Here is a 27,466-nt window from a genome sequence, read left to right on the forward strand (position 1 = left end):
TTAATATTAAACTGACCCTTCGGTTCTTTCACCATCCTTGGATTTTGATTCTGCTCTTTTATTTCTAAAGCTGTATAGGGTTTATTTTCATTATTGCCCTTTTGAATAGAAAAATATAGCTCCTTTTTCTGCCAGTTTTATTGAGATATAATTGACATATAACATTCTATTAAGATTAAAACACAATGATTTGATATATATAATATATAAATATATATTAAAAATACATATGTTTATATATATATATTTATCTATCTATCTTCAAAATTTAAGATAGATAGATAGATAAAGTACATATATATATTTTGCAATATTGCAAAAATGATCACCACAAAAAGTATAGTTAACATCTGCCAGTCCACATGGTTACAAAAATATAAAGAATTTTCACACATTTGCACTGTTATCCTTGTTCAGGGATCATGCTAATCTCTGTTTAGTTCCAATTTTACTACATGTTTCTTCCAAAGTGAGCACCAGAACTCTTTCTTTATCCCAATGAAAAACACTGTACCTTTCTGGCATTTTCCTTATTGGGTTGCCACAAATTATAACACAAATTACAATTTACCTCCTCTACTTTAATGCCTTTCCAGTCTTTTCTTTGGAACAGCCAGCAACAAGTCCAACCTAGCCTCCTCCACGCTTCGTTTCCTCATAGCCTGAAGAGTAAGTCAAACTTACCAAGGGAATCACAACAAGCTGGTCACCATGCAGCCCCTCCCTGGCCTTTCAGCCACAGTCTCCCACTCTCCTAACTCCTATACAAAAACCCAGACTGTTCTTGCCACCTCCAACTACTTCCAGTTCCCCAAACAAGACAATTCACTCTCCTCCATGCCTTTAGATGGGCAGCTTTTCTCTTACTCAATATGCATTCTGACCTCCTTCCTCTCTGCCTGGCCATTTCAGCTAGTCTTTCTTTTTTTTTTTTTTTTCTTTTCATTTTTTTTTTCTCTTCTTTTTTTTCCTTCTTTTTTTTTTTTTTCTCAGCTAGTCTTTCAAGATGGAAACCAGTTTGTGACATTCTCAAATATCCACCTTTATCCCTCCAAGTTAGCCCCCCCAGCTAGGTCCAGCTTCTCCTCGATGTAACCCCGGGTTTATGCTTCCATTTATCATGTGATTGCACTGTACCATCTGCTTATTTGTTTGTCTTCAGCGGTATAACCAAAGCTCCCTAAAAGTAGGGACCATACATATCCTAACCATCTTTGTATCACAAACATCCAGTAGTGACTGATACTAATGGAATCTAGGAAAAATATTGAACCGAGAATAACAATATCCGAGCATTAGTCTGTTTGCTAATGTTACTATAGGTACGTTGAATTTTGTTGGAAGTAGAAAAGACAGTACCTTCCCTTGAACTACAAAGGAAACCAGAATCTCTCATTAAGGTTCAGAGTATTTCCACTGTGAAATATGAACTTTAATTTTAATAAAATGGAACAGATGTCCTTAGCAATTTGATCAACTAGTCTCTCATTGATATCTGTATAACAGATGGTATAAATAACTCATGATATATTTAAATGGTGACTTTAAAACTGAAATAATATAAAACATTTCAAATTTATTAGGTATGCTTTCCTTCATGAGTGCCTTTTCGGGGGATTAGCATCCTTGCTAATTTTCAGACATGCTTTCGTATAGTTTCCTCCTCACTTGTTTTCTCCTGGGACGAAGGCAAATGGTCTCTCACAATGATACACTTTTGCTTTTCTAGACTCAAAGTGCTTAAAGTTAAATTTGAAACACCACTCTAATAACGCAAATATCATCATTTACATATTTTCGTCAGGAACCAAAGATGGAACACATACCCAATATACATCAACTGACAACAACCTAACAGAAGTTGCGTTGGTTCCCTTAAATGAGGATGACAAATCTAACATTGACACTGGAATTAACAAATGTGGTCCGTGATCACATGTGGAAATGTGACTAGCCTAGTGGAAATAGTTCTTAGAGTTCCTATGAGGTGAGGCTGCATGGCCCATTTATAAATGGGTAGTAGTATTTATATGGTGTTCTTATGTAGCTTCCCATGATTTTTGTGTATATGAAAACAAAACAAAAAACACGCTTTTTGCTTTCTGAAATACAATCAATTGAATATGATTATTTTCAATATATTCCAGTGTTCTCTTTAGATAGGGAATAAAAGTGGTAAAGGCTTCTCTGTATTTGGATAAGTCATGAATCCTTGGTGAGCAGGGGACCCTGAGTCATCCTTTTCCTTCCTATTCCTCCCCACTCCCAGCTCATTAAAAAAGATAATGGCAATGCATAACTCTGTGTTGCCAAATTTTAGAATTTCCTGAGCTTCCCAGAATTATTCCCCATGTAGGGACCAAACGACATAGAACACACTTAAATATAATAAAGTTTGATTTTGCTTTGCCAGGGCCCTGAACTAGTTAAAATTGCATAGGACTCAAAACTCAGTAGGTCATGAGAACATCCAAATGTAGTTTTCACTTAGTGCAGTGTCAGGCATTAAATATTAGCGAACTGACTATTTTTGGTGGATGGCCTGAGGTGTTAAGTGGCTACTCATAATTTAGTATTAAACAAATTGCCATTAATAATTAACTTTTGTGACTATCTTAATGTAAACATTTCTGCAATATATTATTATCTGGAAAAATCACATAGCAATTATCAGAGGACCCATTTTTTAAATCAGTATTTAGTACTAAGTTAGGTTAAGGACAGAATCTATAGTTTAGTGTTTCCTAGGTTCTGTAGTATTTGACCTTTAAACTGCTGTTTCGTCATGGCATAGCTATTGCAGAGAAAGTGATCGTGTTATATCCAATTTCATTGCTAAAATAAATACAAGATCACTGCCTCCAGCAGGTAACTGGAAGAAATACAGTGTAATCTTCTTAATCGTGACACCTAAAACAAAACTAAGAATTTTTCTCAAAGCCCTTTGAATGTACTCAAAATGTAAATACATGAAGCAATAGGTTACCCATAGTCAGCAATGATCAATTTAATATGGTCAAGAAGACAAAAGCAGTTTCCTTAAATAAGAGCTACCCAGGGTCTCATTAGTGCAGAGAGAAAAAAAAAATCAAGGTCATGCTAAAGGTGCATGACTTTATGGTAGAAAATTTCAACCCTACCAATACCTCCCAGAAAAGAAACCAAAAGCAAGAGCAACAAAAACTTGTCAGGCAGACTTCAAAATCTCGTTTAGACCACTGGACAAATATTAAGGAAAAAAGTAGAAATTCTAAATATGCTGAGGTACATATTTTTACAAAGTCAAGTTGACAAGGTTGGAGACAGGCATGGAATGTCTCTTATTAGAATGACACATAGAATTATCACCACACAAGTCTACATATGGGAAAGTGGGTACCCCAAAATTCTAAAGAGGCAGTTTCGTGTGAATTACATCTTGTGTGGGGGGGTAGGTTTGAGAATTGATTTTATGAATAAAGAAACCACATTTTTTTATTGTCTTTGAATCCTGTCTTACCATATTTAGAATGATCAAAGAAAAAGTGACTAGAATACACTCTGCTAAAATTTAAGCAACATAAGGTGAGAAAACGTATTCATTAAATGATATTTATTCAAACTATATGCAAACATAAAGATTAAACATGTTTACCCCATTGCATGTTTCTACCTATTTTAATATATCATTACATTTATATTATAAAATATTTATGCATATATAAAATGAGGGCAATCACCTATCACAGAGCTTGCCTGAGCTAAAAAATAATGATGATAGCATTAATGGACTTCTAATCTATTTAATATTGTTTTGCAAGCAGCTTTAAAAAGCCAAGCAATCTGATCTTTTCTAAATGGCATTATAGTAGGAAAAAGGTCATATGTTTAGGCTGGCAAGCCCATGAGGAAAATAATAGTAAGCTTCCAGTTAGACTCTGATGCTGATAAATCAATGTAACTGTCAACAGCTGGGTCCTGAGATTAACACAGAAGTGGGAACAGAAAGCAAACACAATTGTAAAAATGGAAGCAAATACTGTGCTTATGGACAATAGCCATCTGGGAATTGCTTCCTTGAGGAGTTACAAATAAAGGCAGTTTGCCTGTAGAAAGTTCTAATACCTGTCTGTAAAAGTACTTTATTATGATTTGGAGATTTATACCTAATTTTCTATCCCATTGACATAATCCAACCCAGGAGAATTACCAAAGCACAAATCGCTCATTTGCATTGGCATGACTAATCTTCACTACAGAATATTAGGAAGTAAACAGTGGGTGCCTTTATGTTCCTTTTGCATATAAATCCCTTTGTATCAGGAAGCATTAATGATGAGGAATTTATGTTTTTGCCAGGTATCCTTTTCAACACTTAAACGAATTAAGGATGAATATCAAACTGTGTCAGACTGGGCTTGCTTAAAAGTATCAAATATTATGTGCCTTGTTTGGGGGAGCTGATAGTGTGACATACTGTGACACTATAAAGCTCCCTTTGTTGAACAACCTTACAGGACTCTAACCTATTATTTCATATCCTGAAAGAACCAGGGCATAGGTATTAGGATGAGAGAGTCTCAAGGAAACACTGGAACAGTTTACCATGGGGATGTTTACCTACTACTCACAAGTTCTTAATGAGAGGTACTTCGGATGCAAGAAATCAGTATCTTAGAAGCTAATACCTTCAAAGGGTTGGGAATGAAAAAGGAAGAAGTGAACATCAGCCAGGAATTAGGATACTGGAGCAATCAAGAGCCAGAAGTCCCCAAAGATATGTTAGTAAGTGAGCAAGTGTTTCTACTGGAGATGTCTCTTCAGAATAAGCTATCATACTGGAAATCTTCCCCTCCATGTCTGTCCTTCACCCCTCTCTACCCTGCTCTTTATCTAGGAAACTGACCCTTGTCGAATACAGTTAATAGGATCCCTTGTCTCTGACTTCCAGTTGGATTCAATCATCTGACACAGAAGCAAGGGAAGAAGGAGAATGTAGTCAGTACTCGAGCTTCCACTTTGAAGAGAGTGAGTTGGCTATGTTTTTTCTTAAAAGTAACTACTCTTATCAATGCAGCCCTATCTATACGACCCCCTTTTCTGACTTTCGGTGTTGGTAACTGTTCTGTGATAACTATGCCTAGGCACCCTGCTATCCCTTGTGGTCACTCATATCCCATCCACAACCTGGTAAACAATCCTCTTTTGATTTTTTTTAAATTATTAAAATTTATTCAAGTATAATTAACCAACAGTATAATGTTAGTTTCAGGCATACAATATAACGATTCAACAACTCTATATATTATTCAGTTCTCATCATGATAAGTGTACTCTTTATCCCCTTCACCTAATTCACCCATCCCCCCATTCACCTTCCCTCTTGGAGCTACCAGTTTGTTTTCTATATTTAAGAGTCTATTCTTTGTCTTTTTCCTTTGTTTTTTTCTTAAATTCTGTATACGAGTGAAATCATTGTCTTTCTCTGACTTATTTCACTCAGCATTATATCCTCTAGATCTATCCATGTTGTTGCAATGGCAAAATTTCATCCTTTTTGTAGCTGAGAAATATTACACTATATTTCTTTTTTATCCATTTATCTAAGGATGAACATTTTGGTTGCTTCCATATATTGGCTATTGTAAATAATGCTGCAATAAACATAAGGATACACATATCTTTTGAAGTACTGTTTTCATTTTCTTTGGGTAAATAGTAGTGGAATTATTTGAACAAATGGTAATTCTATTTTTAATTTTTTGAGGAATCTCCATACTGTTTTACACAATGGCTGTACTAGCATGGATTCTACTAAACATTTGAAGAAGAATAAGTACCTATTCTTCTCAAACTATTCCAAAAAATAGAAGAGGAAGGATAAATTATGATACCAGTATTGCCCTGATAGAAAAACCAGATAAAGACACCACAAAAAAAGAGAACTACAGGCCAATACCTCTGATGAACATAGATGCAGAAATCCACAACAAAGTATTAGCAAACTGAATCAAAAAATACATTAAAAAAATCATCCAACATGATCAACAGAGACTTATTCCAGGGATACAAGGGTGATTCAACATTCACAAATCACTTGATGTGATATATCACTTTAAGAAACCAAAGGATAAAAACCATATGAGCATTTCAGTAGATGTAGAAAAAGCATTTGACAAAGTACCACATCCATTCACAGTAAAAACTCTCAACAAAGTAGGTTTAGAGGGAACATTATCTCAAAATAATAAAGGCCACAAAACACTTAGAGTGAACATACTTAATGGTGAAAAACTGAGAGCTTTCCCTCTAAGATCTGGAACAAGATAAGAATGTCTACTCTCACCACTGTTATTCAAAATAGTACTGGAAGTCCTAGCCACAGCAATTAGACAAGAAAGAGAAATTAAAAGGCATCCACTGGTAAGGAAGCAGTAAGATCTTCACTATTTGCTGATGACATGATACTTTGTATAGAAAACCTTGTAAGACTCCCCCCAAAACTATTAGAATTGATAAATGAACTCAGTAAAGTCACAGAATACAAAATTAGTGTACATAAATCTGTTGCTTTTCTATACACTAATAGTGAAGTAAAAGAAAGAGAAATTAAGAAAATAGTCCCATTTACAATTGTACGAAAAAGGATAAAATATGTAGGAATAAACTTAACCAAAGAGGTAAAAGACCTATGTTCTGAAAACTATAAAACATTTATGAAAGAAACTGAAGATGATACAAACAAACAGAAAGATATTCCATGCTCATGGATTAGGAGAACCAATATTGTTAAAATTTTCATACTACTCAAAGCAATCTTCAGATTTAATACAATCCCTATCATAATAGCAGCAGCATTTTTCACAGAACTAGAAATCTTCCTCTTTTTAAAATGTTCCACTACTTTGTAACTTCAAAGCCATCCTGTGGCAACCCTACCTGTGTGGTGCTTTAGATAGAAAAGAAACACCTGGAGATATAGAAATAAACCTTCCTGAGAGTCAAGAAATGTAGGCTCAAGAGATCAGTCACTAATAACTTTAAGAACCTAAGAAAGTCATTTACCTTCTCTAGCTATCTTTTCATTTTAAAAAGAAAATTTGGACTTCTGGATTCTAAGGTTCATTTCTACATCTCAAATTTTATCTTTCCATTATTCTAGACACAGAAGTAATCTGATTATAAGAAAATCAGTGTCTGTTATCTCACACCCTTCTTGTATCTTGGGGCACACTGTTGATTGCTTTATCAATATCCATTCCCTTTTCCTTACAGAATCCCCAAAGATTTGGTGTGGCAATATGGTCAGCACAATAAAATAGGTTATTTATACTTTTTAGAAGAATGGGGCAGCCAAATGATTCATTACTGGTCAATGAGGTAAAAGTCAAAGTTACTGGGTGGGGTTTCTAGAAACATAAGACAATGTCCCAATTGGGGTTGTCTTCTCTGCCATTTGGCTTTTCTCTTCTCACCTGAAATGTGGACTTGATGGCTGGGGTAGGGAAGCCTTCCCAACAGTACCATCAGCAGTTGCATCCTGTGACAAATGGAGGGTGGGCGTGGATAACATCATGGAACTGGCATTCCAGACCTGAACAGCCTATTTTTCAATTTATCACCTGGTAGACCTAATTTAATGCACTTTTTTGACTTTCTGTAAGTTGTCTATGTCTCTTTAACTCATAGCAAAACATTACCATTAAGTACACACACACATACACACACGCACACTCCACACTCCTTATAACACTAAGGTCAGAACTCTACCCTGATGTCCCAATAAGCTCTCCTTCCCCTTCCTTGTCTTATATTAAATCCACTCCTCAAAATTTACCAGAACTGTGCTAAAACCACACAGGGTTTTAACTTCTAATTCTGAAAGTCATAGGTAACTTGTTTTAATTCATGAGATTTACTTAATCTATAACTTATCCATTTACAGTTAAATACCCAAGAGAAACTCTTGCACAGGAATGTGTGTAAAGAAAAATGTTCAGGGAAGACTGGGTGGCTCAATCAGTTAAGTGGCTGCCTTCAGCTTGGGTCATGATCCCAGTGTTCTGGGATCAAGTCCCACATTGGGCTCCTTGCTCGGCAGGAAGCCTGCTTCTCCCTCTGCCTGCTTGTGCACTCTCTCTCTCTCTGAGAAATAAATAAAAATAAAATCTAAAAAAACCCACAAAAAACAGTTCACAGCAGCATGGCTTTTAACAGCAAAAAAAAAAAAAAAACAACCAAAAAACTGTCAATAGTATATATACACTCTGGAATATTATACTGCATTGAAAATGAGTGCTTTGCAGCAACATGCAATCACATGGATAAATATGTCAACAAAACAGTGAGTAACAGAAGCATATCCTATAAAATAACACACAGCTTATTAACCTTTTCATTAAGTTAAAAAAAAAAGAAAACCAAACAATGTATTTTGAAAAATGGGACTGTTGAGATACACTTTTGTTTTTACAACTGTTTTTTAAACAGGAACTGAAAAATACAGAATTCAATGTTGAGTGTCAATTTTCTAATTTATAGTTATTAAGTAAATATACCCACATATATGTACATGTAGACAGACCAAGTGCCTTCTATGGAAACCAAGTGTCTTCTACAGAAATTAGGAAGTTGACTTTCCATTTTGTTGGAGATACCTATGTACACAGCACAACTTAAACATGCTAAAAGCACAATGTCTAGCTCATAAATATTCTTTAATTTCACTTTTTAAAAAATAATCAAATCTCTCCAAGAAAGCCTTCTAAATTCAGGCAGATTTTTCCTTTCATTCCCCATAATTTATCAGCTTAGAACAATATGTATCAATAAAGTATGCCACTCCTTTTACAACTCTGCCATTCAAACTCCTTCAGCGTCTTATGTGTTGCTGGGATGTTAATGGGAGAAACATCAAGCTCACAGAGGGGTCTAAGCACTGATAATTGCATGTGGTTGAATAGTACAAGACACGAAACCCTTCAGTAACAATCTCCTAAATTCAGCTTCTTTCAGCTCAGCACTGAAAGTTCCTCACAATCAGGTCTTAGTCAATTTTTCTATCTTTCTAGCTTTTTCTATCTCAGTCCTTCCCCAAAAACTTCACTACAGCCAAACTCCTACTTCCCCCCACAAACAGCCCATGGACTTCCCTGCATCAGAGTTCCTCCCAAGGAGTAACTGTTCACTATATTCCACATGCATGGGAGGCTCTTCTCCTTTCTACCGATTTAAATTCTATCCATTCTTCAAAATTCAGCTCAATTTTTATCACTTCCTTAGCGATATTTCCTTAGAATTGCTGTAACAATTTTCATTAGTAAAATCACTTGCTATCACATCTGTACCATATTATCTGTTCCTATCTCACTAGCTTACCATCATCATAGGCCAGGACTTATCCCAGGGTCTGGCACATGAGAGAGGTTCAGTGAAGAGTTCCTGATTGCCTGGATTCCAAAATGTCTTCAACTACTATGTTGGGATTTTCTTTAAAGTGTACAATTTTATTTTTCTGTCATCTTCCCAAGTAAACTTCTTTGACAGAAAGAGCTGTCTATCACATACTTATTTCTCTGACCTTGCCAAGTTCATTGCTCATAAAAAAAAATACTCCATAAAAATTACTGATTTACTTTAAAAGGATAAGAACATTATTAAATTTGTGATTAAGAATTACCTCAACATATTACTTGCTTTGCTTTAAAAATACACAAAGAAGCCAAGTGCCTTCTATAGCTATTAGGACGTTGACATTTATCTCTGGGTAAGGTCACCTAAGATTCAGAATCAAAAGCTAGAGGGAAAAACAAACAAACAATAACAACAAAAACTCAGTACTCTAGGAAACAATCTGAGAGTTACAGAAGAGAGGGGAGTAGGAAGATATGGTAACTGGGTATCATATGAAACTAATGACTCATTGAATGCTGCATGAAAAACTAATGATATACTATATGCTGGCTAACTGGACATAATAATAATAATAAAAATCTCAACACTTGTCATAAATAAATTTACCAAAATATTCTGACGTTTTTGAGAAAAATGACATTTTCACTAGTCAGATGGCATGGAATGCCACTATTAATTTATAATACTATTACATTATTTCCCAAACTGTATTTGAGGATTTGTTTTCGTTAATAAAACTTAACGTATTTTCAGTATACATATTTTCATTTTCTTTATTGTTGTCTATGTTGCAAATTTATGTTAAATATGGACAGACATGTCCTACAGTATTTTAGGTCTTCATTAATAGACACATTTATTTATATTAAACCAATAATTCAATAGAAGAATAATTTCTACTACTACTGTCTACCCTGAAAAACATTTTCATTTTTTCATAGTTTTCATACTATATATATGTGTGTGTGTGTGTGTGTGTGTGTATGATGTGCACTTACAGATACACACACATATGGAGCTTATGTGTTACTCATAAGAAATTATCTGCAACGTCATTAATGATAAAATATGCTTTAAATCAAGGAATCACTTCTTATAATTTCTTTAACAGTACTGTGTGTTTAGTATGTGAACATAATGACATCAGGGAAGATGACATTGATGTGTTATTACAATTACCTAGCATATAATGCCCATCGCACAATGAGTAATTAACAGCAGATGAGTGGTGGTTTGGGATTTTCTTACCAAAACTTTAAATGTGTCCCTTGTTGCAGGGAACAGTATGAAGTCATTACCATAAATTCAGCTGCAGCGGTGTATGTTCACAATTAACAGCTTGTATCATCTTATCTTATTCTTTCACAATAAAGTACTTACTTATATAATTTATATTCATATAATACTAATTAGCTCCATCTGTGTGGCATTTTATTTAATACTAAGAAACAACTATGGGATCATTGAATAAATTAAAAAAATCATGCATTAAATCCTTGGATATAAATGGCGTGAATACATGAAATAACCATAGGTTAATTTCTGGCAACCCACTAGTAATCCTATCAAGATGTCAAATAATCCTTTCAAGTATTACAGAGCGATTTAGTAATGTTAGCTGAGAAGATAATAGAAGATATTTCATATGAAGATGGTAGTGATGGAAAGAAAGAATGAGGAGAAGGAAGAGTTAGAGGAGGGAATAATCTAACCCCGTGCAAGTGAGAGAAAATAAACAACTAACCATGCAAAAGGCTAATTAACAGAGCAGGGAAAGACGACATGTTTGAGCCATTTGGATCATTTCACTGTTGTGCAGTTTAAAATGAATTACAAAATTTATAAATAAAATTAATTGCAATTACTGAGATTCTGGACTAGAAAAGTAATGTGATTCATTCTTATTGTTTGATCGATGGATTGATTAAGAGATTCTAATGACAGGAAGGTATGACATGGGATCATGCGAGGAGAGAAAGGAGGCTAGCTGTTTAGCTAGGAGGCTTTATCTGTAATTTAAATATGAAATAAGGACGACCTGAAACAGAGAGATGTTTGGGAATGGCAGAAGAAGGAACACACACAAAGCGTACAACAAACCAAGATTTAGAACTTGATGATGTGGAAAACAAAAATGAGTGAATGGTGTTGTAATTCTGTGGGAATAACAAAGTAGATACCAGGAGTTTACCTTCCTGAGGCTCCACAGGCAAGATTCTCCCGTTCCTTCTAACCTGAAGAAGGGCTTCATCTCTCCCTGCAGTTAATTCTGCTTAACTGTTTGAATAGGCAAAATGGTTTAGATAAGTGTGAGGATCCCTCACAGAAAGCTACCAGTTCTCTTCATGGAGGAGCAAAAATTTTGACAGAATCTGTCCCTGAGGACGGTTCAGAAGTGCTTAATATCTGCTCCCCACGCGAATTCTGAGAAAGTTTTGTTACGTGTCTAAGTATAGGGGGGGAAACACAATTCTTCTCCAGTCACCAGGCAAACTAAAGGAAAAGGAAAATGTTAAACTTCAGTGCAGAGAAAAGGGAAGTGGAATCTGAATTCATAAAACCACCACCATATACACACCACTTGGCGGTGTATATACCTCTGCTACAGAAGGCATGTTCACATGGTCCTGCTGCTTCCCATGAGAGGAAGGAATGGTTGGCTTCCCAACGTTTGCTAGGAGTTGACTCCTACACAGCCAGCTGATACTGGTCAGCTCTGCATTTCTTTAAATGTTTTCTTGCTAAGGTGATTTTTACTGCTTCTTGTTTCCAAGATACCAAGAACTGAATGCATTATAATTTTCTACCCTTAAATGTTAAAACAAAATAAACAAACAAAAACACCCAATGGCTGTCCCCAGAATGCGCTTCACTGACCTATCTTTAAAGATGTGTGTGTGTGAGAGAGAGAGACCAGTGGTCTAAAACCCATGTTTTGGTTCATTAAAAACATTTTTAAAAATTCCACAATTTTCAGTGTTTAGGGTTAATGTTGAAGCCTCATAGATGCTCTGCTGAGAAAAATCCTTCTGCCTTTTCCAAAAAGTTCTGAATATTTATGTGTTCTCCAAAATCCAGTCAGCCTTTCCTTTTATATAACCCTAGTTTCTCTTGCAAATTAACTTGCAACATCCAAGTGCTTTAGTAGATTTGACCAAGTTGTAGATATTGATAACATCACCTGTAAAGAAAAATTTATTGTCTCATTGCATTGATCTGTTTTGGAAAAATGTGGTATTTCTAAGATGTGTGTCTGTATATCAAACGTATGTTTCAACTAAATTGTTCTTATTTTAATTTGTGCTTATTGACACATTTTTAAAAAAATTTTACAAGTAAAACAAAGTGTAAAATGCTCATAAAGAACATAAGTCATCTTGAAGTGTGTTAGATAAACTAGGAAAACACTTTGAATTCAAGTATTAATCCATAAAAGTTTTGATTACTTAACATTGATGAAACTACCTGATTAAAATTATGGTACAATACGTGATGACATTGTTTCTAAGTCATTTAAAGTACAAGGGAGTATTTCATGTCCTTATTCAACTAATCTTTGGCTCTGAGAACAAATCCCACTTTGCTAAAATGCTGTGGAGGTAGTTCTTGATTACTTTCATTTTCAAAACTTCAGGGCATTATCAGAAGGAGAACATTCTGTCTTTGGCCTGTAAAGCCTGGACTGTGGTGAAAGGGGAACATACTTTGGAGTGAGACAGTTCTTAAGCAAAGTTCTTGCTGGGCTTCCCACTAGGTGTTTTACATTGGGGAGGCCACTTAATCTCTTTCTGTATTGTCTGCTACAAAAAAAAAAGGGGGGGAGATAAAACCACTACCACTAAGTGAAATAAGGAATGCAAACCCTTTGGCATTTAGAAGGAAAACTGGTAGATATTTAAAAACAAAAACAAAAAAACTATTCTACATATTCTTACTAGGTACAAATTAAATAATATCATTGAATTTCATTTTAAAAGCCGTGTGTTAGCCGTAATTGGGAAACCTTAGCCTCTTTTTTTTTTTTTTTTTAAGATTTTATTTATTTATTTGACAGACAGAGATCACAAGTAGGCAGAGGCAGGCAGAGAGAGAGGAGGAAGCAGGCTCCCTGCTGAGCAAAGAGCCCCATGTGGGACTCAATCCCAGGACCCTGAGATCATGACCTGAGCCAGAGGCAGAGGCTTTAACCCACTGAGCCACCCAGGAGCCCCACTACAATTTCATTTTAGATGTGAGTTTAGTCACAGTTTCAGATTTTCTGTTGCTAGTGCTAATGAGTTTTAGACTTTCTATTCTTATCTTTTTATTTATTTATTTATTTATTTATTTATTTATTTATTTTGAAAGACTTTGTTTATTTGAGAGAGAGAGTGAGGGCATGAGCATCGGTGGGAGTTGGAGCCTGGGAGGGAAGGGGCAGGAGGAGAGGGAAAAACGGACTCTGCTGAGCAGGGAGCCCCACCCCGGGCGATTCCCAGGACCATGGAGCAGAAGAAAGCCTCTCACTGCACTGAGTCACTCAGGAGCCCCTGGACTTTTTCTTATTCAAAATTTTGGTTATCCATGTCAAGAATCATTTAGGTCTTTGGTTTTCCTTTCTCTGTGTCAGGATGTCTGCTTCTCATTTCAGTGCTAACTTGAAGCAGTAGAGAAGTATTTATTTTTTTTTTAAAATTCAAATCACTCTTACCTTGTAATCCTTATGAATTTGTTAAAATGAATTACATTAGTTAACTTTCTGTAATATAAGTGGTTAACAGCTAATTTATATACACATTTAATTATTAATTTTCTGACTAGGAATGAAGACAATTGCACATTTCTCTATTGAACATTTTGTGTGATTTGTAACAATTTAATATCTTTCATGAATTATTAAATTCATGCTTTATTACCACTCTGCAGCTTTTGAAAACAAATTTGGCCTAGGGACAATAAAAGAGAAAGAAAGGCAGAAATGAGGAAAACAGTCTAGTACAATGGGAGAGAAAAGGCTGAATTAGGAACAAGAGAATGGAAAGGCTCCCCTCAAAAGCTTTAAAATATATTAATGTAATTTTAATATAATATAATATTTTATATATAATCTGAAAAGAGAAGAGAGAAAGGCATACAGGATTCAGAGAAAAAATGGAAACAGAAGATACTATAGTAGGGGAAAATATTTATTAAACAAAATAATAATAATGGCCAGAAATTGATGAGAAATTATTATGAGCTAACTAATCTAAGAGCTTTAAATACAATATTTTAACTGTCAAATAATATTAAGAGGTAGAGATTATAATTATCTTTTTTTTTTCACAGACAGTAAAAGTGATATTTGAAGAGATTAATTGGCTCCCTAAGGATCACGGAGTTTATAAAAAATTATGGCAATTATATTAACAAAATTTTGTCCTTACAGCCACAAGCCATAGTTATGTATTATGACACAACAAGTCACTCTAAAACATTGGCTTAAAATACAACAGTCATTTACTTTCCTCAGGAATCTGAAAGTTGGGTGGGGACCAACAAGAATTGTAAATCTCTGATGTTTGCAGCTTCTTATAGGATTTTTTAATTGTTGTAGATAATCCTTCTAAGATGTCTCATTCACATAGTTTACAAGTTGGTGCCAGTTGTTTATTAAAACTTCAGCAGATGCTGATGGCTGGGAGAGAGAACTCTTAAATATCCTCTGGGAGGAGCGTCAGGACGTGAATTTCATGAAAGATTAGGAAAAGAAGGTACAATCACTTAGTTGATCTCAGTGGACTGTGGAAATTGTTAGAATTGAGGAAATGGAATGCTCTGGAAGGCTATGTAGTGGTGGCTGAGAGCAGGATGTCTGGAGCTGAGATTCTGGAGGAGACATAAAATCGATGATGAAAATGACTGTGTGAAGACCAGTGAATGATTGTGGCAGAGTGGATATCATTGGAGGGGGTGAGTTCAAGAGCTAGAAGAGTCATTGTTTTGGATATTGAAATACGCAAGAAAATAACAGGAGGAGTTTTGGACACAGTGACAGTGAGCATGCAAGTGAGACCTTCAAAGGAACAAAGAAAACTAATTTGCATGGGTAGGAGCGGAAGTGGGGTCACCTGGGATCAGGAGTGGTAGTTAATGTGTAGTTAAGACATCAAAGCTGGGTATTTTAGGAGAAAGAGCAGAAGAATGGATTGTAAGCAACAATATAAATAAGAATCAAACTAGTTGTAAGTCCAAAATTATACTTTCTTATAATATATATGTTTGTGTGCGTGTGTCTGTGTGTGTGTGTGTACACATACTTTTTTTTAACTCTAGGCATAAATAAGACTCAGCACACACAAAAATTCCCAATAGGATAATTAAATGAGTATAGAGAACAAAACTCTGATACTCATCAACTTCTCTATTTTATAGTTCAGAAAATTTTAATTACAAAAATCATAGACGACAATAGTATCCCCAGTGCTATCACTTCTCCTTAATAATTTGCTGATCTGTTCTCCATTAATGAGATTGTTTTAGTCAATGTTGTGTTTCCAGGTAGTAATGTGCAGCTGCTTGTGCTTCTTTCTCTTCTTTTCTCCTCTTTTGTGACTAGCCTGATAAAACTGTAATTTTTATGTGCTTTGCTGAAGGTTAAAATGCCCAGGAAACACACATTTTTCAAACTAGCTGGTTTCCTGTCTTGAGTGAAGCTAAAATGGAAGTGGTGTCCCAGTGAGAGAAACCTGAAGGTAAATTCCTCACTTCCTACAAACAGGTGCATTCAGTAGAGCTGATTTAATAGAAGGTATCAGGTTATAGCTCAGAGAGTACTTTCCATTTCTCTGGAGAAAATAAAAAAAATGAATTTTAAGTTGTTTATGAGGGATTTATAGACTTAATATTTGAGCCTTGTGACACAAGGTAATGATTTATGGAGCAAGTGGTAAAATTTTCATTTTTGTGTAGGTATAATGAGATTACAGGTTCCTAACTATTGGTAATATCCCTGCAGAGACACTTAGAGTCTGTCTATAGGACATCTGTCCTAGCACTACTTCAATCCAAAAGGCTTGCCCAGTACTGGCACAAATATCCCTGAGCAACCTTTTGAAATGAAACACAGACTATTATTATTTGCACACTGCACAAAGCTTTGTCAGTAGGAATCTGAAGAAAAAGTGGAAATAAAGATTTCCAAAAAACAGAAGATAGAAATTAAAGTAGATATAAGCATGAGGGAAAGGTTGACATTTTCCTAAGAATAAATCAGTATGCTCAGTGCTAGCCTGATGAGGTATTTGGCCAATGGCTGAACAATAATGAAGAGTATGGATGAATTTAAAATAATTAATTTTGTCAAATTTTGGCACTAGCAGATTCTATTGCTAACGGCTAATATTTTTGAGTGCTCACTGTATGGCAGAAGTGCCAAGCATTTTATTTATTTATTTATTTATTTATTTATTTAAAAACTTTATTTGAGAGAGAGAAGAGAGTGAATTGGCAGGGGAGGGGGGTGAGGGGCAAAGGGAGAGGAAGAGACTCCACACTGAGTGCAGAGACAGACGCAAGGTTTGATCCTAACACCTGAGATCATGACCAGAGCAGAAATCAAGAGTCAAATATTTAACTGACTGAGCCACCCAGGCCCCCCTGTGCTAAGCATTTTATAGACAGTGTTTATAAATCTTATAACAACCCAAAGGAGTGGGCATCATTGGGTGTTTTGAAACTTTGAAAAGAAAAATACAAAATCATCAAAATGAGGTTCTATTTTCAAAATGTATCACATCTATGTTCTAAAAAAATACGGTAATTTTCAAAAAGAGCAACAGGTTATTAAAGACTACTGTAATCATAAATTGTTATTTCTTTTAAAATGGCACCTGCTATATTATCTTTAAGACTAATGCAAGAGAGCCCAGTCAAAGCTAATTAAAAATATGTAATTTATTACAATAAGGGTAACATTAATTCTATTTTTGGCAAAAAGAAAATATCTAGCTAGTTTGAGATAGAATTAACATTAAACATGTATAAAGCATATAGTTATAATTTTTGTATATATATTTTGTATATGCATTATATATGCATATAATTTTTGATTTATGTATTAAAAAGGAAAATTCATTAGTTTGGAAAGATCAAACCAGATATGGAGTCAATGACCAAAGCTTCAATATTATTAAGGTATTTTTACTCTTCTGATTATCCCTTTTTAAAAAATTAACATATAATGTGTTATTTGTTTCAGGGGTACAGGTCTGTGAATCATCAGTCTTACACAATTCATAACACTCACCATAGCACATACCCTCCCCAAAGTCCATAACGCAGCCACTCTATCCCTCCTCTCCCCAAACCCCAGCAACCCTCAGTTTGTTTCCTGAGATTGAGTCTCATGGTTTTTCTCTCTCCCCAGTCCCATCTTGTTTCATTTTTCCTTCCCTTCCCCCCACGAACCCTCCACCTTGCCTCTCAGATTCCTCATATCTTCTGATTATCTCCTATGGAACAAAATTAGTCAATAATGGATATATTTAACTTTAAAAATTTTTTAAAGTCGGGTCTTTTTTTCCCTCTTTTCTAATTTTCTCTAAAAAACAGTCATCCCAATGTGTAGTAATTTTTTTGTGTAAAATGATATATTAAAAAGGGCTTTTTGGGAAATACGTTTCAACAAAAACAACTAGAAATATCTATCAATAAGATAATATTGTATTTGTATTCTAGAAAAGGATCTTATTAATGATAAGGAATAAATTTTTTAAAAAACCTACACAGCTCTGGTAGACATAAAAGAATAAATTAGTCATTCATAATGACTTTTGGAGATGGGGTATGAATTTAAAACCTGTGAAGATAATAAAAGGTATTACATGAGACTTTGCTAACCTGGAATCTAATAATCAAAATTCCCAATGACATTTTCTTTTAATATTCTTTAAAGAAGAGTCAATTCAAATAGATATGCCAAAAAAAAAAAAAAAGATTTTAGAAATAAATTCACCAAACACAAAATTAATAAGAGAGTTGTTTTCTCTTCTTCACGTTTAAAGAAAAACAATCTGCAGCAAATGATATATTAATATGTTTTCAAAACAGTGTGTATTTCAGATTTGAGATCTGTTCCCTAGACACCCCAGAACCCAAAATATAGCTCTTGCTAGCTAGGAAAATCAGTTATACTGAAGATCCTATCATTTGTACATTATATCTGGATTTCCTGAATTATTCCATGAATGCTTGCAAAAAAGATTTTAAGCTTCAGTTTTCTCTATATTTACAAATATTTAACATACATATATAAAGACATGACTATAAGACTGTATAGATAGCGCTGGTATGCAATATGCTGTATGGCTTCCGTGAATGTCAGTGGAGAAGGCTCCTTATGGCACAGATCTGCTCATTCCCACAGTTTTACTTCATGTTGGCAGTAGATTAGTCAGAGTCTTAGGGTTTGTCCAATCAGCTGTCACTAAGTCCAGCACACAAAGCCAGTGATGAATTCATTACCTAAACCCAATAGACTACTTGAGATGCTACAGATGTTCTTCTTAGCTCAAACATCTGTTGGTCAAGACAGAGAGAAAGTTTTACATTTTACCACACCTGTGTTACTGCTACATTTATTTCTTGGGAAGCTGAATTAAGCCACTGAATTTTGATATAGGCCTACGTACAGAGGTCACCAATTACAGCATAATAATAATGAAATAGTAATCATTTATTCATAAGCTAGTAAAAAAGAAATAATTAAGGTATTAGCAAGAGTTCCAAGAGAAAAGCACTTTATTCAACTTCCATTTGCCATGGCAAGTAACAGAATATGTTTTATTAACTGGTTTGTACTAAGTAATTTTGGAATATTATACCCATAATAGTTCTAAAGAACATCTAACATATGGGGGTGTCACATTAGGCTCCCAGCAGCATTGATCAGGTCTTTGAAGGACTTGGTGGGAAGGAAACCTTAATTTGCTTAAAAATACTTTATTTAAAGATAATGAAAAGGCAAATTTCATTCTGGTTCCTGCCAAATAACAAAAATTCTAAATAAATAGTGTTTGAATAAAGGCATTTTATTATTTCAAAGAATATATTTTCCTAATGTTCTCCATTCATAATAATGGTATGTATGTGACAAATGTGTCACATTAAGTTTTTAACCCAGAATACAACTTTGATACCTGAGTATATCAAACTGAGTAACAATTTCTAGTTGAGGTATGCTCTCAGTAGAAAAGAAAAATGGCTTAAAATCTTCTCTGGATGGGTTGATTAAAAAAAAATAAAAGGTAATGTCAGGTGCACAGTTATCTATTGATGTGTAACAAATCACCCCAAAACTTAGCAGCTTAAAGTAATAAGTATTTATTATCTCATATAATACTGAGAATCAGGGAGTAGCTTAGCTGGGTGCCTAGGGCTCAGACTCTCTTATGAGTGGGTCAGTCTGGAAGTAAGTCAGGGATTCATCAGTTGAAGAGAAGGAGGCTCCCCCTTTCAGCTACTCCACTGTCTCTTGACGGGAGACCTAAGTGTCTTTCCGCAGGGCAACTCTATGGCAAATGGCTCCCTGCCTCCCCTGACCCAAGTGATCCCACAAAGATGGGGAGTGGGGAGGAGGGGAGGGAGAACCCAATATAGAAGGTGAACTGCTACCATATTTTATTGGTAACAGAACAATCCTGGTATAATGCGAGAGGAGATCACATAGGATCTCATACCAGGAGGCAAGATTATCAGCGGCTGCCGGGCTACTACACCAGATGAACAAGTAACATGGTGACACATCCAATTTTGATCACCTAGAAGATGTGCCAGGCTGGGGTTAAGCTGGAAGGAAGAGTTAAGTGAGATGCAATGGGCTGCGTTGTTTCTCCTTGCCCCCATCCAAATTCATATACTGAAGCCCCAACTTCCAAAGTGATTATATCCATCTCTAAAGGAGATGGAGCCTTTAGGGGGCAATTAGGTTTAGACGAGGTCACGAGGGTGGGATCCTCATGATGGGATTAGTCATGAGAAGTCTGGTAAGAAGACACCAGAGTGCCTGCTCTCCACCAAGTGATGACACAGTGAGAAAATCACCTTCTGCAAGCCAGGGAGAGAGCCCTCACCAGCAACCAAATTGACTGACACCTTGGTCTTGGACTCCCTACCTTTCAGAACTGTGAGAAATAAATATCTGTTGTTTAAGCCACCCAATCTGTGGTAATGTTCTATGGTAGCCTGAGCTAGGACAGTAGATAATAAAGTCCCAGATGTTGAGACACAGTGGTCAAGTCACTGAAGAGCTTTGGAGGCTTGGATTTAGACAAACCTGAGTTCAGTCTCAGTTCTGTCATAGGCAGTGGCGACATTAGCAACTCGTAGTTCTATTTCCCCAACTCTAAAATTGGGATTAGCAATTTAGAGTTAGTGAAGATTAAATGAGCCGATGTGCGCATGAGAGTTCCTTACAGATAGTAAGCGCTATTACTAAGTAAAGGACTAAGTAGAAAGAGGCATACTCCCTTTAATTTGGCATACAACAGTGTCTAATATATTTCTTCCAGCCCCATCTACAGGAAGAACATGCATTTAAATCATGTCTCTCTTCATAGCAACCACTGAAAATAATTATGCACAGCTATTAAATGTCTAATATGACAGCAATTGCATGAAAGAATTCTGTAATGTTCTAAATACTCCTCAGGTTCCATGAACATCTTTTATCAAAAAGTTTGTTAACTCTTCAGCAGAACTGGAAGATAGCTTTCAACTGATAAACTGATAATCAAGGTTTAGATAAGAAAAACACATCATCAGGGAAATGTCACAGGCCAAATGATAGATCAGTCATCAAATTAAATATATAGAGTGATTTAATATTTTCTAATAAATGTTTTCTTCTACAAAAGGAAAAAACTGATGGTAAGTTAAAATGGGAAATCTCTTAAAGATGTTATCTTTTGCTTTCCTAGAGGGAAATGAGTCAAATTCAAATCCCCCCTGCCCCCGGTATTTAAAAAGTTTTGTTTTGTTTCCATGAAGTTACTCTAGGTCCTCCACACCACTATAAACGTAAAATAGCTCACAGAGACATGGAAGATTCTCTCCAGGGTTAAAAGATAACAGCCAGTTAACCAACAAGATATTGTTCATTGTAGCACCATTTTTAAATGTATTCCTCATGATTTCATTTGATAGAAAGGCAAGTACAAAAAGTACGTTTCATGAAGAGTTCCTGCAAGTAGTGCTATTAAAAGAGATTAAAGGAGGGACACCTGGGTGGCTCAGTGGGTTAGGCCTCTGCCTTCAGCTCAGGTCGTGGTCCCAGGATCCCAGGATCTAGCCCCGCATGGGGCTCTCTGCTCAGCGGGGAGCCTGCTTCCCCCTCTCTCTCTGCCTGACTCTTTGCCTACTGGTGATCTCTCTGTCTCTCTGTCAAATAAATGAATAAAATCTTAAAAAAAAAAAGAGAGAGATTAAAGGAAAGGTAAAAAGAAAAATCAAACATTAATATTTGATGTCATTCTATATATTGACAAAGAATCAGCATCAATTTGAGATATATGCTGATAATCTTTCAAATAGTTAAGGCAGGGACATAAATCACAGAGCTCAAGTATCACTAAATCTGCCAGATTTCCGAATCTGCCAGAAATCAAATATTGGTTTTGGTTTTTCTTCACTGAACATGATACTTGAGGAAATCAAGCTTACCCTCAATTATTTCTTTTATAGTAACAAGTTCAGATAAAATGTAGAACTCCCAGGAACAGGATAATAGTAGGTACAACAGTGCTTGGCACAGAGAAGACAATCCATAAATATTTGTTGACTGAGGGACATAAAGAAAGAATGAATCTAACTAAATTCTCTTACTTTAGAGACCCAGGAAGTCTGCTTAATATTTATATCTAAATTAATTTTTTAGCCATTCTCCCACCTTTAAGACCGGATAAAGTTAGGGCCCCTCTGCCACCCACAATGTTAGCGAATATGTCTCGTATGTTTTCGAGTCTGTCTGGCCTATTTTTGTAGGCCTCTGTGACTCCTTGATCTCCCCAGGTGGCAGAGGACAGCTGCCCCACCGCCAGACCAAACCCGCTTGCAGCTGCGCATTGCTCTGTCCGCTGCCTTGAGCTTCCATTATACACAGTCCACCTCTGGGCTACTCTGGACTCCCATGCTTGCCCCAAACCACTTGCTTGTCAACTAACTTAGACGTGTGCTCACATCCCTGCACCTGGTGTTGTAGGTGTTTCTGTGAAGTGGGACTATAGGACCCCCGCCTCTGTGCTCTGCTCTGGTGGGGTTGTCATAGCACAGGCAACTGGTTCTCCTGTAGCCCTCCATTTTGGAAAGAATAAATGCCCAAATCTCCCCATTACCTGCAAGACTCTGTGATTTGAATGGCCCCGGATATCTTTCCCACGCCATTTTTGTCCTCCTCTCTCTCTCTCTCCTCCAGCCGTACCAATCAGCTTTGCATGCACTGTCCTTTCCTCTTGGACTACTGGCCTCCCAGATATTTGTGTAACTCATTCTTTCATTTCCTTGAGTTCTCTGCCTGAATGTCATCTTTTCAGAGATGCATCTAAGAACTGTTCCATCCTAAATAGATCTACTTGACACAGGTCACTGTGTTCTCTTCTCCTGCTTTCAATTTCTTAATACGATTTGAAGTACTTGGCATTATCTTTCAAAGTGCTTTATTTTGTTTATTTTCTGTTTTCTGGGGAAAAATAGACCATCATGAGGGCAGTACTTTGTTTCATTATCAGTATTTTCCCACTAGATCACTGGGTATAAAAATAAACAGATAGATGGGGTAGATAAATAGGCGATAGATTAATGCTAATAAAGCATCCTAATCTCATTCAAGTAAGTGGGTGCAAATTGATCCTGTCCATATTAGGGAGGAAATATTATACCTAATTGCATATACAATACTTTCCCAATTCTTTTTCAGTCCAGCCTGAGTTTTACATTGCTTAAAACTGCCTTAAAACAGTCTTTTACATACTTAAAAATAAAGACGATTTCTCTTGTGATAAATTTAAGATGCTGGATATATCTTTTTCTTTTATCACTGACATAAAGGGTGATGCCATATACCTAAAAATTAAGCTGTTCTTTATCTGGAATACTTAGAATCAAAAGCTTGAATTCCAGGTCCTTGGAATCATGTGACTATCTACTACGGCTAGGACTGCCGTGAAGTTCTAGATCTGGATTTATTAATTAACAATCACACATCAGGTACTTCTCAACAATAGGCAACACGGGAAGTGAAGAGGAGAAGGGAATATTCATTCTGAGAAAACCCTTCTCAATGGATTCTGCTTGAATTTTGGCTGTTTTCAGTAACATCATAACTGCAAATGCATTATTTTTTTTCCTTGTAATGACAAAAATTCTCATGGATCATATTTAATACCTCATCTGTCTTATCTTTTTCTTATATTTATGAATTTTATCTAGCCCATTTCTTTCGGTCATAGCTGGCTGATAATTTATCATATTACTGAAACAATTGATTAAACCATTAGATTCATGGGAAAAAGTCAAAATTAATGGTACCAGTCTGATAAGTACATGATGAACCACTAATGTGAACAAATTCCCTCTCTCCCATGTTTCCCATGTGCCGTTAATGGTAACTGACTTCTCCCCTTTTGTAACTGGAAGAGAAAGGAAGAATTCTGCTAGGGTCTGAGTCTGAAGGAAGAGACTAATGTATATAGTGGCAAAGCATATATTCCACCATCTGAATTGCTTGATAATTTGAGAACTTGCAAACTGATGGTCTGTTGGCTTGAAATCAGGCTTGCTGGTGGTTTTTCCTTCTCCCCTTTGGAACACATACCATTTTTCAAAAAATAATCATTAAGTAAAATGATATATAAATATATAATTAAATATTATGTTTCTACATCTACAAAATTATTGCATTTTTCTCTTAAAATCTGAATATCTAGCTTTCCTTGACAACTCTGGGCATCATCTGGCATACATTTCCACATAAGAATTACCAGCTCAAATTGAGATGCGGTTGTGTCCCTTAGATAGAATAAGTCCAATCTAGTTCACCAGAAGCAAGAGGCTGTTCTTTGTCTCACACTTGGTCAAATTCACACATCGATATCACTAGATTGGCTCTTGTAGGCATGTAAGTTTTCTATCCATTTTGAAGTCAGTTTGGTCAGGTCAGACAATGTTTGGGTAATGCCCTTTAATGGAGTCGATGGCATTTTCTTATTTATTTATTTTTCCAAAGCTAGTTTAACCTGATAGCCTCAGGTTCTCATATGTTTATTAAAGAATTTTTTTATATACAGCAAAATTTATACATTAAACAGTTTTTTTTAGAGAACAAAATTTCCTCATTGTTCTTGCTGACTTAGTTAACCCTTTTAAGTAACTGGGAACTATTTTCAAAAGTTGGCAACATGTTTTTTTTCCTGTCATGTGAAATGGAATATTATGAACTATATTAAGTTACTATTTAATAATTGAGATTTTTAGGGACTACTGTTGTATTTTCAACTGCAGTAAGCTACAAAGAGGCATAGACTAGGGCACTGGATAGATCTGAACCCCCATTAATCCCTACTCAAGAATTATTTTTGAGAATAGATTTTGGATACCTTTCCCATTTCTCTTGACATTGAATTCTTCTGCACCGAATTATTGGGAAATAAGTAGGAAAAAAATGAGCTATTCGAAGGCTTTGAATAGCTATGTTTTATAAATGTTAATGAGATGTGTTACAGGCATTTGGTTGATTGGTTGTTTATTTCATTTAGATTTAACACTTTCCTCCAAGGTTTGCTCTGGATTGTCTAATGAAATATAATTTCACAAATGAAAGATTTGTAGAGAGAGAGAATGAGTTAAACTTATGATCTAATATCTCTCTCTTTTTATAAGATTTATTTATTTTAGAGAAAGAAAGAGTGCTAGAAAGAGTATGAGCAGGCGGAGGGGCAGAAGGAGAGGGAGAGAGAGAGAGAGATCCTCAAGCAGACTCCCTGCTGATCATGGGGTTCTATGAAGGGCATGATCTCATGACCCTGAGCTGAAATCAAGAGTTGGCTGCTTAATGAATGGAACCGCCCAGGAGGCCCATTTTATTATCTCTTTTATCTTTAAATAAAAAGATTCACATTTTTTTTGAAGCTATAGTTTTGATTTTCTGTAATTTGGCTGCAATGAAAAAAACAGTAGGTGCATCACAATTATATTAGGGATGCCATTATTTTTGGTGAAGTTATTTGTGAAATATACAACTTCTCTCTTTCTGCAAGTTAATAAGTCAATCTTTTTCTCTGCGATCCAAATGGAAACTGGTAAATGGCTAATCTAGAAGGGTATTTTTGTTATAATTTAAAATATTTTCTTCTTACTACTAATAAAGAAAAACAATAAATATTTATAAAACAAGACGTTCATAGTCAGTGGAAGGACAGCCACATTACTTCTGAGTTTCTCAATCAAGGGGTGTTTATTAGTGATCTGTCATAACGAGTGATACAAATTTCTGAACTAAATTCAGCTACACAGTAAGAGATGTATTATAAAGGAAAACACTTTGAAAAGCAAAGAGCCTCTGTTTCTTGTTTACATAATTGAAAAATAATAAAAATATTTTTTAATCAATTTGGCATAATTCCTTTCCTGTTACACTCTTGGTAGGTTTTTAAATTATGTAGGTGTGCTTAATGCTTTCTTAACGCCTAAGGACTCTGTTAAATAGCCAAGTGAGTTGAGAAAGATAGTTATTGAAAAATAAAGCTAATTATTGATGTGTCACAATGTCCTTAATTTATCTTCCATCCAAATGAATTTATAAATAGATTTAAATTAGTTTTAAAAAGACCATTTCAGGAATAAAAGTAGATAACCAGTGAGCACTTACATTTCAAAGAGATAATTAGATATCTTCTGGTCAGAAAGAAAATTGCCTATAGAATTAAAAGATCTTAGAATTTGATGCCCACAATTGAATTTTTTTTTCTTATAAAACACTGTTAGAATTTTCTGTTTCATGAACATGGGCAGAATCTTAATTATTGAAATATTGAAACAACAGTCCCCAAAATGCAATATATTTTTTACATCCTTTTTTAAGTCATGTTTGATTCTTGTACTTGTCCTTTTTCTTTTTTCTTCTCCTCATCTTATCGTAAGACTTTGTCTTAAAAATTCCCTCTATTAGACTCAATTTATCCTCCTATCTAGTAAGATCTTGAATATGGATCTATAATCCAACATATTAACAATTTCTTTTTCGCTTTGTGTTAGCCACATCTTTGAAGGCTTCTGTCAGGCAATTATCAATATGCTGAAAAGACCTCAGATAATACTAAAATGTTGAAAAACATCATATTCTAAAGCCATCCACTGAACATCTTCTATGTTGATATCAATTAATGTGCATTTTGGGATGTGGGAGCAGAAAGCAATCAGTTATTAACCCACTCAACTCTACTTTCTGTTAGTTTAAATGTTTCATAATAAAACATCATTCAGAACCTTGCAGAAAGCCTTATATGAAGTACATGTACAATTGAATATTCCTCTCAAAAAGGAAACAGTGGACTGGTATATGTACTTAGCAAGGCTTTCAACAAATTTTCAATAAGTCTTTTTTCTCCCATGATATCTTCTATATAAAGATTTTATATTTATTTATTTGAGAGAAAGAGAGTGCACACATGATTAGGGGTAAGAGACAGAGAGAGAGGGAGAGGAAGAACCAGACTCCCTGCTCAGCACAGAGTCCCACATAGGGCTCAACCCCAGGATCCTGGGATTATGACCTGAGCTGAAGACAGCTGCTTAACCAACTGAGCCACCCATGCACCCACATGGTATCTTCCATATAAAAGAAGAAGTAAAGATAAAACAGGATGATCTGTTATGACTTGCTTTCATTAAACCAGAGGTTGTTCTGACAAGAACAATACCTTTTCTTAATGCTCACAAATAATTTCTTTTCTAACTTGATGCAGAGGCTTACTTGGAATTGAGATCAAAGAAATCAGGTTGCAATCTGAAGCATCTTTCTTCAGTTTCTCATTATAAATTCAAACATTATTTACATATAGCA

At 35.4% G+C, this 27,466-nt stretch overlaps 1 protein-coding gene and 1 non-coding gene across 2 annotated transcripts in view; both read right to left on the reverse strand.

The window, feature by feature from the left end:
• The window catches only part of HCN1 (hyperpolarization activated cyclic nucleotide gated potassium channel 1), a 392,857-nt gene that overhangs the window by 138,150 nt on the left and 227,241 nt on the right, over positions 1-27,466 (reverse strand). The window lies entirely within an intron of this gene.
• On the reverse strand, positions 372-477 carry LOC123391972. Its single transcript, XR_006606646.1, has one exon. It is a non-coding gene; the product is annotated as a U6 spliceosomal RNA (small nuclear RNA).

The sequence above is a fragment of the Mustela putorius genome, unplaced genomic scaffold, assembly GCF_011764305.1.
Source record: "Mustela putorius furo isolate JIRA1106 unplaced genomic scaffold, ASM1176430v1.1 tig00000407_pilon_pilon_pilon, whole genome shotgun sequence".
Classification (NCBI taxonomy): domain Eukaryota; kingdom Metazoa; phylum Chordata; class Mammalia; order Carnivora; family Mustelidae; genus Mustela; species Mustela putorius.